General features: G+C 41.0%; 1 protein-coding gene across 5 annotated transcripts in view; it reads left to right on the top strand.

Moving 5' to 3' along the window:
* TENT4B (terminal nucleotidyltransferase 4B) overlaps positions 1 to 14,858 on the top strand; it is an 82,755-nt gene that overhangs the window by 36,469 nt on the left and 31,428 nt on the right. The window lies entirely within an intron of this gene.

Consider the following 14,858-nt stretch of genomic DNA (forward strand, 5'->3'; position numbering starts at 1 on the left):
CCCAAAGTGCTGGGATTACAGGCTTGAGCCACCGCGCCCGGCCCACTCTGCCAATTTTTAAATTTTAATTTTCATTTATTTTTCGTTTTCTCATTTTTATTTTTTTTATTTTTTGAAGGGATAAGGCCTCATTTTGTTGCCCAGGCTGGTCTTGAACTCCTGACTTCAAGCAATCCTCTTACTTCGGCCTCTCAGCGTGCTGAGATTGTAGGTGTAAGCCCCTGCACCTGGCCTTTACTCTCTTGATAGTGTCCTTTGATGCACAAAAGCTTTCAATTTTGATGAAGTCTATTTTTTCTCTTGTTACCTGTACATTTGGTGTCATATATCTAAGAGACCATTGCCAAATGCAATGTTGTGAAGCTTTCCCTCAGTGTTTTCTTTCCATAGTTTTATGATTTTAGCTCCTAAGTTTAGGTCTTTGATCCATTTTGAGTTAATTTTTGTATACAGTTTAAGAGTCAGACTTGAGACTCTGGGCGCAGTGGCTCACTCCTGTAATCCCAGTACTTTGGGAGGCCGAGGTGGGTGGATCACCTGAGGTCAGGAGTTTGAGACCAGCCTGGCCAACATGCCAAAACCCCGTCTCTAGTAAAAATACAATAATTAGCCAGGCATGGTGATGCCTACCTGTGGTCCCAGCTACTCGGGAGGCTGGGCAGGAGAATCGCTTGAACCTGGGAGGTGGTGGTTGCAGTGAGCTGAGATTGTGCCACTGCACTCTAGCCTGGGCGACATCTGGGGAAAAAACAACAAAAAAGTCAAACTTGAGTCTTTTGCCTATGGATATCCAGTTTTCCCATCACTATTTGTTGAAAAGACTATCCTTTCTCAACTGTGAATGGTCTTGGTATCCTAGCTGAAGTTATTTTTATTACTATGTTACTTAGGAATGCACATAAGGCCAGGCACAGTGGCTCATGCTCGTAATTGCAGCACTTTAGGAGGTCAAGGTGGGAGGATTCCTTGAGCCGAGGAGTTTGAGACCAGCCTGGGCAATATAGCAGCAAGACCCCATCTCTATATTTTAAAAAAAGAAGAAGAAAAAAAAACCCACTCTGACACATAATTATTTAAACTTGTATGAATTCTTTTCTTTCTTTATTTTTTAAAAATTGAGATAGCAGCTTACTCTGTTGCCCAGTCTGGTCTCGAACTCCTGGACTCAAGCAGTTCCTCTTACCTTGGCCTGAAGTGCTGAGATGAGAGGTGTGAGCCACTACATCTGGCCTGCTTACAGATTATAAAAAGAAAATAAGTTTATAAATTAAAGACAGATAAAATGACAGAATCAGTAAAATTAAAATTTCTTTTATGGAGCTGATGATGTTTATCCCACTTGGTCCTCTCATTGTGAATATGGTATTGTTGCTGTGGCAGATTTGGAGGCTTTGGCAATGGCTTCTATTACTTGCCATGAGGTAACTCAGTTCCCTCATTACTTTTCTCTGAGAACTGTAAAACCTTGGAGGGGTGCCCTCTGCCCTTCGCTTGGCATGTGTATTAAGCGGGGATCAGGTCTTACTCTGTTCTTGATTGTTAGTACAAACGAGTTAAAATCCTGTTGTTTGGCCTTAGGCTGATGGTAAACACAACAGCACACATGGGCTGTGAAATCCCTGGGCAGCTCTGTGTTTCTAGGGAAGCATCTCGATGATCCAGAACAGGCTTATACTGATGTTTTAGTGTAATTTTGAAATGAAAACACTGCATTTAAAAAATTCTCATAGAGAATGTATAGACCTGGAGAAGTGTTAGCAGACCCAGTTTAAGACATGTCTCAATATTACGGAACATTGCTTTATTCCCTGTCCTGCTTGTACATTTAATTTTTTCACCCACTTTTAAACAACTTGGGTACTGTGGCCTGTGCCTGTATTCCCAGCTACTAGGGAGGCTGAGGCAGGAAGATTGCTTGAGCGCAGGACTTCGAGGGCTATAGTGAGCTGTGTTTGTGCCTGTGAATAGCCATTGTGCTCCAGCCTGGGCAACATAGCAAGACCCTGATACCCTGGGTTTTTAAAAAACAAAACAAGATACATGCTGACATTTCTAGTTTGGCAGGCAGAGCTTGTTCTGCTCCTCACCCTCCCTTTTCCTATAGTAACCATTTATAGGACATCTCACTGTTGTCTACTCTGTGTTGCCTCTGCTTCCCTACGTGGTAGATCTAGGAATCTTAGGATTTCTTAGTTTTAGCTGGTGATCCATATATTTTTCTTAATTCCATTGTAACTTCAGCTTTTCTTATTGCTTGTAAGAAGTCTGTTTCCATTGAATACAAACAAAATAAAAGCTTTTATTTGTAATCTTAGAGATAGGATGTTTGTATTTAAAAATAATTGTGCTGTCAAAATTCTGTCAAGTTGGCTTCTACCATATTAGTTTTTTTTTTTTTTTTAATGTGATTTATATGACCCTGGAGTACCTTATCTTCTCACTGTTAAATTCTCAACTGAGTTGTCCCTATTTAAAGTGTGAGACTGTGCCAGTTTGATTTTAAAATATTGCAAGTGCGTTATGGCAAGATAAAGCTGCAAAGAAAGAACCTTCATGTTCCTTTGATTATAAATGCTTTTGGCACTTGTTTCTACTGGAAGATGACTTTTTCCTGATGTGTTTTTGAGGAAAGAACCTCCAATGCTCTAGACAGGTCTGGGGGCAAATGACTAAAACATGAACTGAGGCCCTGGGCTCTCTCCATGAGGATATCCCCTCTATTGTCTCTGAAATGTCCCAGCATGTGGTGCATTTCTTGTTAGTGTGGACTCCTCTGTATATAACACCCATTATTTATGCTCTGTGCATAACATGAAATAGTGCCCTAATGCAATTCCAGGATGTAATTCAACATTTCTATAAAAATACAATGTTTTTGTACATTTGCATCAAACAATAACCAGATAATTATATTTATTAAGAAAATAGTATTTTTGGCTGGGTTTGATAGCTCACGTAATCCCAGCACTTTGGGAGGCTGAGGCGGGTGTATCACTTGAGGTCAGGAGTTCGAGACCAGCCTGGCCAACATGGTGAAACCCTATCTCTACTAAAAATGCAAAATTAGCCAGGCATAGTGGTGCATGCCTGTAATCCTGGCTGCTCAGGAGACTGAGGCAGGAGAATTGCTTGAACTCAGGAAGGGGAGATTGCAGTGAGCTGAGATTGTGCCACTGCTCTCTAGCCTAGGCAACAGAGTGAGACTCTGTTTCAAAAAAAAGAAAAAAGAAAGAAAGAAAGAAAATAGTATTTTTGGTATTTGTTTTCACAAACTAGAGCATTTATGTGAAATAACATTATACCATAGTATAATACTTAGTTCTTCAAATGATGTATCTCTGCTGATCAGCTACATGATATCTACGTGAGTTGTTGCGTGTTTTTTCTCTTTTTTTAAAGAGCAGTGCATTTTTGAATGCTTTTGAAAAATTGCGGTAAAATACATAAACATAACATTTACCTTGTAATCATTTTAATTGGTACAATTCAGTGACATTAAGTACAGTCCCAGTGTTGTGCAACCACTGTTACTGTCTCGTTTCAGAACGTTTTAGCCCCAAATGGGTACCCTGTACCTGTTGAACATTCAGTCCTAGTGGCCCAATAATCTTCTTTATGTCTGTATAGATTTGCCTGTTCTGCATGTTTTATATAAATGGAATCATGTCTTTTTTGTCTGGCTTCTTTTACTTAGCATAGTATTTTCGAGGTTCATCCACGTTGCAGCATGTTTCAATACTTCGTTCCTTTTTATGTCCATTATGGATATACCACATTTCGTTAATGACAATTCTTTGGGGTAGCTACATTTTAAAACATTATAGTAAAATACACATGGCATACGATTTACTATCTTAACCACGTAAGCCTGCAGTTCAGTGGCATTAAATACATTCACATTATTGTACAATTATCACCACCATCTGTTTCCAGAAATTTTTCATCTCCTCCAATTGAAACTCTGTATACATTAAACATGAACTCTCCATTCTCCCCTTCCTCCAGCCCTTAGCAGCCACCATTCTACATTTCTATCTTTCTGACAGATTTTACTACTCTAGGTACCTGACATAAGTGAAATCAACCAGTATTTATCCTTTTGTGACCAGCTTATTTCATTAGCTTAATGTCCTTAAGGTTCATCCATGTTGTAGCATATATCAGAATTACTTTCCTTTTTAAGGCTGAATAATATTCCATTGTATGTATATGTCACAATTCGTTTCTCCATTTATCCATCACTGGACATTTGGGTTGCTTCCACGTATCGCCTATCTTGAGTCATGTTGCTATAGCTGTACGAGTATCTATTTGAGTCCCCGCTATCAGTTCTTTGAGTATATGCCCGGAAGTGGAATTGCTGGATCATATGGTAATTCCGTGTCTGATGTTTTTGAGGAACTGCCATGCTGTTTTCCACACAGCTGTATCATTGTACATTCCCTCCGGCAATGTACGAGAGCTCTAAGTTCTTCACATCTTTGCTAACACTTAGTATTTTTTTTTTTTTTATGGAATAGCCATCCTAATGGCTACTTTAAAAATATATTTAACTTTATTTATTTATTTTTAAATTTTTTTATAGAGATGCCATCTTACTATGTTGCCCAGGCTGGTCATGAACTCCTGGGCTCAAGCAATCCTCCTGCCTCAGCCTCCCAACGTGTTCAGAGTACAGGAATGAGCCACCATGCCCAGCCCAAATTTAAATATGTAACTAAACACATAGCAGCTAACACCAAGCCTTTAAAAATATCATTAATAGGCTGGGTGCAGTGGCTCATTCCTGTAATCCCAGCACTTTGGGAGGCCGAGGTGGGCAGATCACCTGAGGTCGGGAGTTCAAGACCAGCCTGACCAACATGGAGAAACCCTGTCTCTACTAAAAATACAAAATTAGCTGGGCATGGTGGCACATGCCTGTAATCCCAGCTACTAGGGAGGCTGAGGCAGGAGAATCGCTTGAACCTGGGAGGCAGAGGTTGTGGTGAGCCGAGATTGTGCCGTTGCACTCTAGCCTGGGCAACAAGAGCAAAACTCCATCTTGAAAAATAAATATCTGTATCTATATCTATATATCGAACTTCTGATCCCAGTGATCCACCCACCGCGGCCTCCCAAAGCACTGGAATTACAGGCATGAGCCACCACACCCGGCCTATTAATTATATATACACCTGTAATCCCAACTACTCGGGAAGCTGAGGCTGGAGAGTGGCTTGAACCTGGGAGGTGGAGGCTACAGTGAGCTGAGCTCACACTCCAGCCTGGGTGACAGAGCAAGACTCTGTCTCAGAAAAAAAGTCATTAATAAATGTGATCTTTTTTTTTCCTGTACAAGTTGTCAAGCAAGTATGACCTTCTTAATTGACCCTTTGACATGAACTGGGATGAGATCGTGGAGGATGTTGAGGAGACAGTTGTTACCATAGTGCGCTTCTAAAAACTAATTCTATAGATTTCTTTACAAAAATTTGTTTAAATTATTATGAGTACACAATAGGTGCATCTATAGATTTCATTACCCTCAAATAAATGTACAAGGCAATGCAGAGAAATACATAGTGTAACTTGGTAGACTTGACCTATCAAGTTACTCTTGAATATGTTATGAAGCCTGTGTATTACTGGGGGCAGCAAACTTCTCCTGTTATGATAGTTGTTTTCAGCTTTGTTGAATCTGTGGTCTCTGTCTTAACTACAACTGAGAAAGCAGCCATCAACAATATGTAGATGAATGTACATGACTCTATTGTAATAAAACTGTGTACACTGTAATTTGAATTGCACATAATTTTCATGTGTCCCCTGTATAATTCTTCTTTTGACTTCTTTTCAGCCATTAAAAAATGTAAAAACTGGCATGGTGCCTCATGCTTGTAATCCCAGCACTTTGGGAGGCTGGGTGGATTGCTTGAGCCCAGGAGCTTGAGATCAGCCTGAGCAATGTGATGAAACCCTGTATCTACAAAAAAATTAGCTGGGCATGGTGGCATGTGCCTGTGGTCGCATCTACTCGGGAGGCTGAGGTGGGAGGATTGCCTGAGCCCGAGAAAGTCAAGGCTACAGTGATTTGTGCCACTGCACTCTAGCCTAGGTGACAGAGTGAGACCCTGTCTCAGTGAAAGAATGAATACATTATTAGCTTGTGGACTATACAAAAATTAGAGGCTGGAGGTGAGCTGGGTATGGCCATTGGTCATGGTTTACTGACCTCTGGTAGAGAGGAATTAGTATATGTTAAAGGTGGTGGAACTGTCTGATACTTGCGTTCTTTTAGAAATACTTTGGAGTTAGCTTTTTGGTTCAGGCAAAGGACCAAAGAGTTAGGAGAGTCAGGCTGGTAAAGAGGAGTGGTGGGCCCATAGCAACAGGTCCTGGAGTCTTTAAGAGGAGGTGTGTCTCATGTGACATTGGTTGGTTGGACAAAAGCCTGGCATGTTGTCACCTTCCATAATAAGTGTTTGTGGGAATGTAGGTAATGAGAAGGAGGAATAAAGGGTTCCTGAAGGATGAGGAGGAGGGCTGGTGGCTGCCATAGAAAGTGATCACCATTTTGGCGGACCTGTCTTAGAGTAATGACCATCATACTCTCTCACTCCTTGTGAACTCATGAAGTGTCCCATGGCTGCTAAAGCTAAAGGTCAAGTGGGGACTTCTCTGGGCACTGGGCTTGGCACCCCACAGAGCTGTGGAGTGGGCATTAATGTCCCTGTTATATAGATGCAGAGAATGAGAATGAGGACTGTTGGTAACTTTTGAGAGGGCACTCAGATAGAAAAGTCTGAGCCAGGATTTCAAGTCCCATGGCTTTACCTCTGTGGTCCTAATGGTTGGTGTGTTCAAGTAAGATCGGTTTTTTTCATATTTGGTTTTGATTATTGATTTTCATGCATTTTTTTTCTTTTTTGAGTTAGTATATTCACTCTCTTTTCTTTTTTTCTTTTCTGTTCTTTCTTTCTTTCTTTTTTTTTTTTGTGAGACAGAATCTCGCTCTGTCGCCCAGACTGGAGCGTGCAGTGGTACAATCTCAGTTCACTGCAACCTCCACCTCTGGTTCAAGCGATTTCTCCCATCTCAGCTTCCCAAGTTGCTGAGATTACAGGCACCTGCCATCATGCCTGGCTAGTTTTTATATTTTTGTAGAGACAGGGTTTCACCGTGTTGGCCAGGCTGGTCTTGAACTCCTGACCTCAGGTGATCCACCTGCCTCTGCCTCCCAAAGTGCTGTGATTATAGGCATGAGCAACTGTGCCTGGCCAGTATTTTTTTCTTTCTTTCTTTTTCTTTTTTTCAGGTTCATTGAATTTGCTTTGAGACAGGATCTTGCTCTGTTGCGCAGGCTGAAGCACAGTGGTGCAATCATGGCTCACTGGAGCCTCAATTTCCTGGGCTCAAGCAATCCTTGCACCTCAGCACCCCTCCACCCCCACCTACTCCTTTCTCCCACCAGTAGCTGGAACTACAGGCGCCAGCTACCGTGCTTGGCTAATTTTTTAAATGTTTTTGTAGACTGGGTTTCCCTATGCTGCCCAGGCTTATTAATTGATTTTCTGTGTGATCTTAGGGAAATCGGTTATTTCCCATAAACATTTTTTAAATTAGAAGTTAAATTCTGCCTAGTTTGCCTCACATGATTATTGTGGATGACTGAATCAGAGAAGAGGTAAGAACTCTTTGAAAAATATGAAGTACCATACAGAAGTTAGATGCTTTGTCCTGGTGAGACTCCTCCAAAGCACAGCTAAGGAAATGTGGAAGGCACTCTTATCACATCATATAGCTTTGAAAGCCTAGCATTGAAAGTATGAACTTGATTCTTTTGGAGAAATCCTTTGGCTCTCAGTGAGTTTACTTTCTATTAATGACTATATTAAGCGGAATGGAAACTGAAAGAGGAAAGAGGAGGAAGTCAGAATTAAATAGGAAGAGTAAGCCCACAGCAGAATCCAGATTTAGACCCCAAGCTACTTGGAATGATACTGGACAATTATGGGTGTGTTTAATGATTGCCCTGAGTCATGAAAACAAAAGGAGGCTTTAAATTATGTCTGGCTTAGTAATATAGCATATTTTTATCATTATTCAAGTTTTAGCATGTAAAGAGGAAAAGTGTGCAGTACTTACACATACCATTTTCTATTAGTGAAACTAAATGAGGCCGCTTTAAAATTATCAGTGTTCACAGTATCTTCCAAAAGACATGTAAATGTATAAATGTATAAAAAATATACATATAAATTTTACAATTTGGTGAGCTATATAGTAGATCTCTTATTTTGTCCATAGGTCGTAAAGATCTTATACTGTATTTAGGAACAAATATAACTTTAGTGGGAGTCCTTTACAGGGCTAATAAGTAAGCATTATTTTGATAAAGTGCTGTGTTGTCTACACTAGGTATAGTAGAAATACTCTTGGAATAGTAATCATCCCAGGCCCTACTTTGGAGTGGAAGAAATAGTTAATGTAGAACTTTATAGTACATTGTACGTAGATGTGCCTGCTAATAACTTCTGTAGACAGCAAAGTTTAAGAGAAATTAGGTGGTAAATACAATATATGTATCTAAATAAATTTGATCTGAGAGATTTGATAAGATGAAACAGTACATAGTCCAGAAAATTTTTATACTCAAAGAATTGTAGAAAATATCTTAAATGTTTTCAGTTTTGTGTATATCCAGAGAATATCATCCTGTAATCTGCTGGTTGGCAACCCAATGGCAGTATTAGATGTATGTTTTTATTTTGTTTCGTTTGCTATTTATTTGGTTAAGAGAGTTACCTAATTAGGAGTGTGAAAAAAAAAAGATTTATTATAGTAGTGGGCTTTTGTTTGACTTCAGACATTTTTGTTGTTACAACATTAGTGCCTTGGTTGTGAAATTTGTTTACCGGGAAGCCAAATACTTAGAATAACTTTTAGTTTATCGTTATCATCATCATCATCATCATCATCTCCATCATGAAAGGAAGAAGCTACCAATGTTGCTTTATTCTGCAAACAATATAATAGTTGCTTGTTGAAAGTATGAAGTGAAATTTTAAATATATCTGTTAAAAAGAGTACAACTGGCCAGGTGTGGTGCCTCATGCCTGTAATCCAAGCACTTTGGGAGGCCAAGGCGGGCAAATTGCTTGAGCCAGGAGTTTGAGACCAGCCTGGGCAACATAGTGAAACCCTGTCTCTACAAAAAAAATAGACAAAAATTAGCTGGGTGTGATGGCATGCACCTGTAGTCCCAGCTACAGTGGGGCTGAGGCAGGGGGAATTGCTTGAGCCCAGGAAGTAAAGGCTGCAGTGAGCTATGGTCGTGCCACTGCACTCCAGTGTGGGTAACAGAATGAGACCCTGTCTCAAAAAAAAAAAAAAAATAGTACAACTTTAAGCAGGATGTGGGTACATGACTGTAGTCTCAGCTACTTGGGAGGCTAAGGCAGGAGGGTTACTTGAGCCCAGAAGCTTGATGCTGCAGTGAGATGTGATTGTGCCACTGCCCTCCAGCCTGGGGACCATAGAAAGATCCCATCTCTTAAAAAAAAGAAAAAAAAGAAAAAAAAACAGTACAACAACTTTGGTAAACTTGGAATATAAAGATATTTCCTTAACCTGTTAAAGAGCTGATAAAGAGTGGTACTTTCAAACCAGTACACATTATGTGAAACACTAGAGACACTTCCCATTTGTTAAAAGAAAAACCTTAGCCAAATTAAATTTTTTTTTTTTTTTTTTTTTTGAGACGGAATCTGACTCTGTCGTCCAGGCTGGAGTGCAGTGGCCGGATCTCAGCTCACTGCAAGCTCCGCCTCCCGGGTTCATGCCATTCTCCTGCCTCAGCCTCCCGAGTAGCTGGGACTACAGGCGCCCGCCACCTCGCCCGGCTAGTTTTTTTGTAGTTTTAGTAGAGACGGGGTTTCACCATGTTAGCCAGGATGGTCTCGATCTTCTGACCTCGTGATCCGCCCGTCTCGGCCTCCCAAAGTGCTGGGATTACAGGCTTGAGCCACCGCGCCCGGCCAGCCAAATTAAATTTAAGTTGTTTTTTTTTTTTTTTTTCCTTGAGACAGAGTCTTGCTTTGTCACCCAGGCTGGAATGCAGTGGTGCAAGCACAGCTCACTGCAACCTCCGCCTTCTGGGTTCAAGTGATTTTCCTGCCTCAGCCTCCTGAGTAGTTGGGACTACAGGTGTGCACCACCACGCCTGGCTAATTTTTGTATTTTTTGTAGGTTTTGTATTTTGAGGTTTTGCCATGTTGCCCAGGCTGGTCATGAACTCCTGGGCTCAAGGAATCTGCCTGCCTGGGCCTCTGAAAGTGCTGGGATTACAGATGTGAGCCACTATGCCATTTAACGGTTTAATTGAGCAAAGAATGATTTGCAAATTGGGCAGCCTCCCGAGCCAGAGTAGGTTCAGAGAGACTCCAGCACAGCCATGTGGTGGAAGAAGATTTATGGATGGAAAAAGGAAAGTGATGTACAGAAAAGAGAAGTGAGGTACAGAAACAGCCGGATTGGTTACAGCTCAGAATTTGCCTTATTTGAACACAAGTAGAGGTTTGAACAGTTGGCCACCTTTGATTGGCCAAAACTCAGTGATTGGCACAAGAGCAGGTTCAAGTCTCTTTACATCTCCATTTAGGTTATAGTTCACTATGGATGGAAAAACCTGTAGATCAAACTTAAAATATGTAAGGAGACAGTTTTAGGCTAAACTTGATTTAACACATTAAATCCATAACAAGACAGGATGCCTGCCCTCACCATGTTATTTGATCTTATTTTAGTAATTCTAGCCAATGTAGTAGGGCAAGAAAACTGCCTGCTTGGTTACAAAATAAACATGCAAAAGTCAGTATTTGTAATATGTGACAGAAAATATAATTTAAAAAAGAAGAAGCCGGGCACAGTGGCCCGTGGCTGTAATCCTAGCACTTTGGGAAGCCAACACAGGTGGATCTCTTGAACTCAGGAGTTCAAGACCATCCTAGGCAACATGGCAAAACCCCGTCTCTACAAAAAAATTAGCCAGGTGCGGTGGTGCGCGCCTGTAGTTCCAGCTGCTTTGGAGGCTGAGGTTGGAGGATTGTTTGAGCCTAGGAAGCACAGGTTGTAGTGAGCTGAGATCATGTCACTGCACTCCAGCCTGGGTGACAAAGTAAGACTCTATCTAAAAAAAAAAAAGAAGAAGAAAGAAAGAAAAGGAAAGAAAAAGAAAAAAGAATTTCACTTGGACTAGAGCATCAAATCCCTAAGATAATCTAGAACAAAGCCAGAAAAGTGAAGAAAATACAAAAATCTTTACAGTGAATTGCATTAAAAAAAAAAAACTTGAAGATGTCAGATCAACTCATTAATGTGTTGATTAATGTAATTAAAATCCCACTGATTTTTTTTGTGGGGAGGGTGGGAGAGTCACTTGTTAAAATGATTCTAAAGAGCATCTGGAAGAATAAACAGGCAAGAATAGCCAAGAACATTTTGAAAACTAAAGATGAGTTTGGAAGACGATTGGTTTTGTACTATCAACTACTTATAGATTTTACATGAATTTTAAAGGGTAATCTGAGTCCTCGAATAGACAGAAATAGCCATAGATCTGAAAGAACACTTAAGACCTGATCTAGCTATCCATGAGAGTATGTATAATCAAAGTCCTTGTGTGTGAATCAGGAGTCTTTCAGGTGCAAGGTAAATAAGCTCATAATTGCTTAAGCAAAGGTGGTATTTGCTTTAGTGACTCCGGAGAAAGCTCAAGTGCCTGTCTCTCCCTGACTTTGATTCTTTTTGGGGTTGGCTCCATTCTCTCCTGTTGCTAATGGCTTCCTTTGTGCAGCCAGAGGAAAGGAGGTGTGGTTTTTTGATACTTCCAGGCTTCTATTTTTATAGCTTGAGATCAAAGAGGGAAGTGACCTTCCTTAGAGTCAGTGTGTAAAGTCCTAAGGAAGATACCACGTGGGGTGCTGGGGCCATGTGCCCATCCCTGGCCCATGACGATGGGGATGCTATACTAACTGGGGGCCACCCATGGCTGTTCCTGCCTTGAACTGCCAACTGGCTTTGCAGTGCAGCTTCACCAGAATCACATGGAATAGTAGGGATAGGAATTGTTTCCCAAAGAGAGTGTGTGGGGTGGTAAAATTACTAGTAGGAGAGTAAGGGGACAGGCCATTGGGCAGACTGGAGCAGCATTTACTTACTCAGTCATTGAGAAAAGGATGGAACATTCAATAAAGGGTGCTGGACACAGTTTGTGCTCTAAAAATTTTGTGTTTCACCTATTAATTTATCCCTCCCCTTAGCCCCTGGCAAACACTGATCTGTTTACTGTCTCCATAGTTTTGCCTTTCCCAGAACGTCATGCCCTTGGAATCATACAGCAGGTAACCTTTTCCAGTTGGCTTCTTTTATCTAGTAATGTGCATTTAAGATTCCTTCATGTCTTTTCCTGGATTGATAACCCATTTCTTTTTAGTCCTGAATAATATTCCATTGTATGGTCGTACCACAGTTGATCCATTCACCTACTGAAGGTCATTTTGGCTGCTTCCAAGTTTTGATAATTTGAAAAAAAAATTTTGAGACAGGGTGTGATTGTGTTTAAGATACTGGTCTCCTGAACAACTGAGCTCATGTGAACCCCTCTCCTCAGCCTCCTGGGTAACTGGGATTACAGCTATACACCACCGTGCCCAGTGTGACAATTATGAATAAAGCTGCTATAAACTTCTATGTAGGTTTTTTTGTGTTTGGACATTGGTTTTCAGTTCATTATGGTGAATACCAAGGAGTGCAATTGCTGGATTATATGGTAAAAGTATGTTTAGTTTGCTAAGAAACTGCCAGCTGGGTGTGGTGGCTCACGCCTATAATCCTAGCATAATGGGAGGCTGAGACAAGAGGATCCCTTGAAGCCAGGAGTTTGAGACTAGCCTGGGCAACATAGTGAGACCTCATCTCTACAGAAAATTTAAAAATTAGCTGGTCGTGGTCTTATGTGCCTATAGTCCTAACTGCTTGGGAAACTGAGGTGGGAGGATCACTTGAGCCCAGGAGCTGGAGGTGGCAGTAAATTGTGATCATACCACTGCACTGCAGCCTGGGTGACAAAGCAAGACCCTGACTTAAAAAAAAAAAAAAATGAGTCAGAGGGTAAGGAAGCAAAAATAAGTAAATAAATAAATAGAAGATAAAAGAAAAATCTATCTTTCAAAGTGGCCGTGCCATTTTGCATTCCTACCAGCAATGAATGAGAGTCTCTGTTGTTGCACATCCTCACCAGCATTTGGTGGTGTCAGTGTTCTGGATTTTGAATATTCTATTAAGTATATAATGCTGTCTCACTTGTTTTAATTTCCAATTCTTTAGTGATGTATGACATAAGCGTCTTTTTAATATGTTTACTTCTCATATATGTATCTTCTTTAGTGAGGCCTTTGTTTAGGTCTTCTGCCCATTTTTAAAAATGGGTTTATTTTCTTATTGTTGAATATTATGAGTTCTTTGTCTATTTTGAATACTTGTCTTTTGCTTTATTTTTGTGTTTTTTTATTTTTATCTTTTTGAGACAAGTTCTCATTCTGTTGCCCAGGCTGGAGTGCAGTGGCATGAACATGGCTCACTGCAGCCTCAACTTCTTCCAGGCTCAAGCAATCCTCTTGCCTCAGCCTTCCGAGTAGCTGGGACTATAGGCGCACACCACCACACTCTGCTAATTTGAAAAAATTTTTTGCAGAGGTGGGGTCTCACCATGTTACCCAGGCTGGTCTTGAACTCCTGGCCTCAGTCAATCTTCCAGCCCTCAGCCTTCCAAAGTGCTGATTATAGGCCTGAGCCACTTAGCCTAGCCCAGAATTTATTTTTTTATTTCTTAGTTTTGAAAAAATATAGGACCTCATAAAAGTCAGTCTAGATTTGTACACATTATGTTTTTGGTGTATATGTAAATGGATTCTTTGTGAATCAATTTGGTTTTGTTTTTTTGCTTTTAAAAATACCAGCACTGGGCTGGGTGCTGTTGCTCATACTTGTAATTCCAGCACTTTGGGAGGCTGAGGCAGGTGGATCACCTGAGGTCAGGAGTTTGAGATCAGCCTGGCCGACATGGTGAAACGCTGTCTCTACTAAAAATACAAAAATTAGCTGGGCATGGTGGCACATGTCAGTAATCCCAGCTACTCAGGAGGCTGAGGCAGGAGAATTGATTGAACTTGGGAGGCAGAGGTTGCAGTGCTCCAAGATCGCGCCACTGCACTCCAGCCTTGGCGATAGAGCAAGACTTTGTCCCAAAAAAAAAAAGAAAAAAGAAAAAAACCGCAGCAGTGGCTGGCCAAGGTGGCTCACACCTGTAATCCCAGCACTTTGGGAGGCCAAGGCAGGTAGATCTCTTGCGGTCAGGAATTCAAGACCAGCCTAGCGAACATGGTGAAACCCCATCTCTACCAAAAATACTAAAATTAGCCAGATGTGGTAGTGCACACCTGTAATTCCAGCTGCCTGGGAGACTGAGGCATGAGAATCACTTGAACCCTGGAGGCAGAGGTTGGAGTGAGCCACTGTATTCCAGCCTGGGTGACAGAGGGAGACTCTATTTTTAAAAAAAAAGAAAAAAAAGGCTGGATACAGTGGTGCACGCCTGTAACCCCAGCACTTTGGGAGGCTGAGGTGCTCAGATTGCTTGAGCTCAGGAGTTTGAGACCAGCCTGGACAACATAGTGAGACATCATCTCTAAAAAAAAAAAAAATACCAGCACTTGGTCAAAAGATTTCAACAGTGCAGAAAAAGAAAGTTGCTATATCTTTTCTCCAAATTAGTCTTGTTTCTAGTTTCATTATCCAAATAATCACTACTAATAGTT

Source organism: Chlorocebus sabaeus, chromosome 5, assembly GCF_047675955.1.
Source record: "Chlorocebus sabaeus isolate Y175 chromosome 5, mChlSab1.0.hap1, whole genome shotgun sequence".
In the NCBI taxonomy this organism is placed as follows: Eukaryota; Metazoa; Chordata; class Mammalia; order Primates; family Cercopithecidae; genus Chlorocebus; species Chlorocebus sabaeus.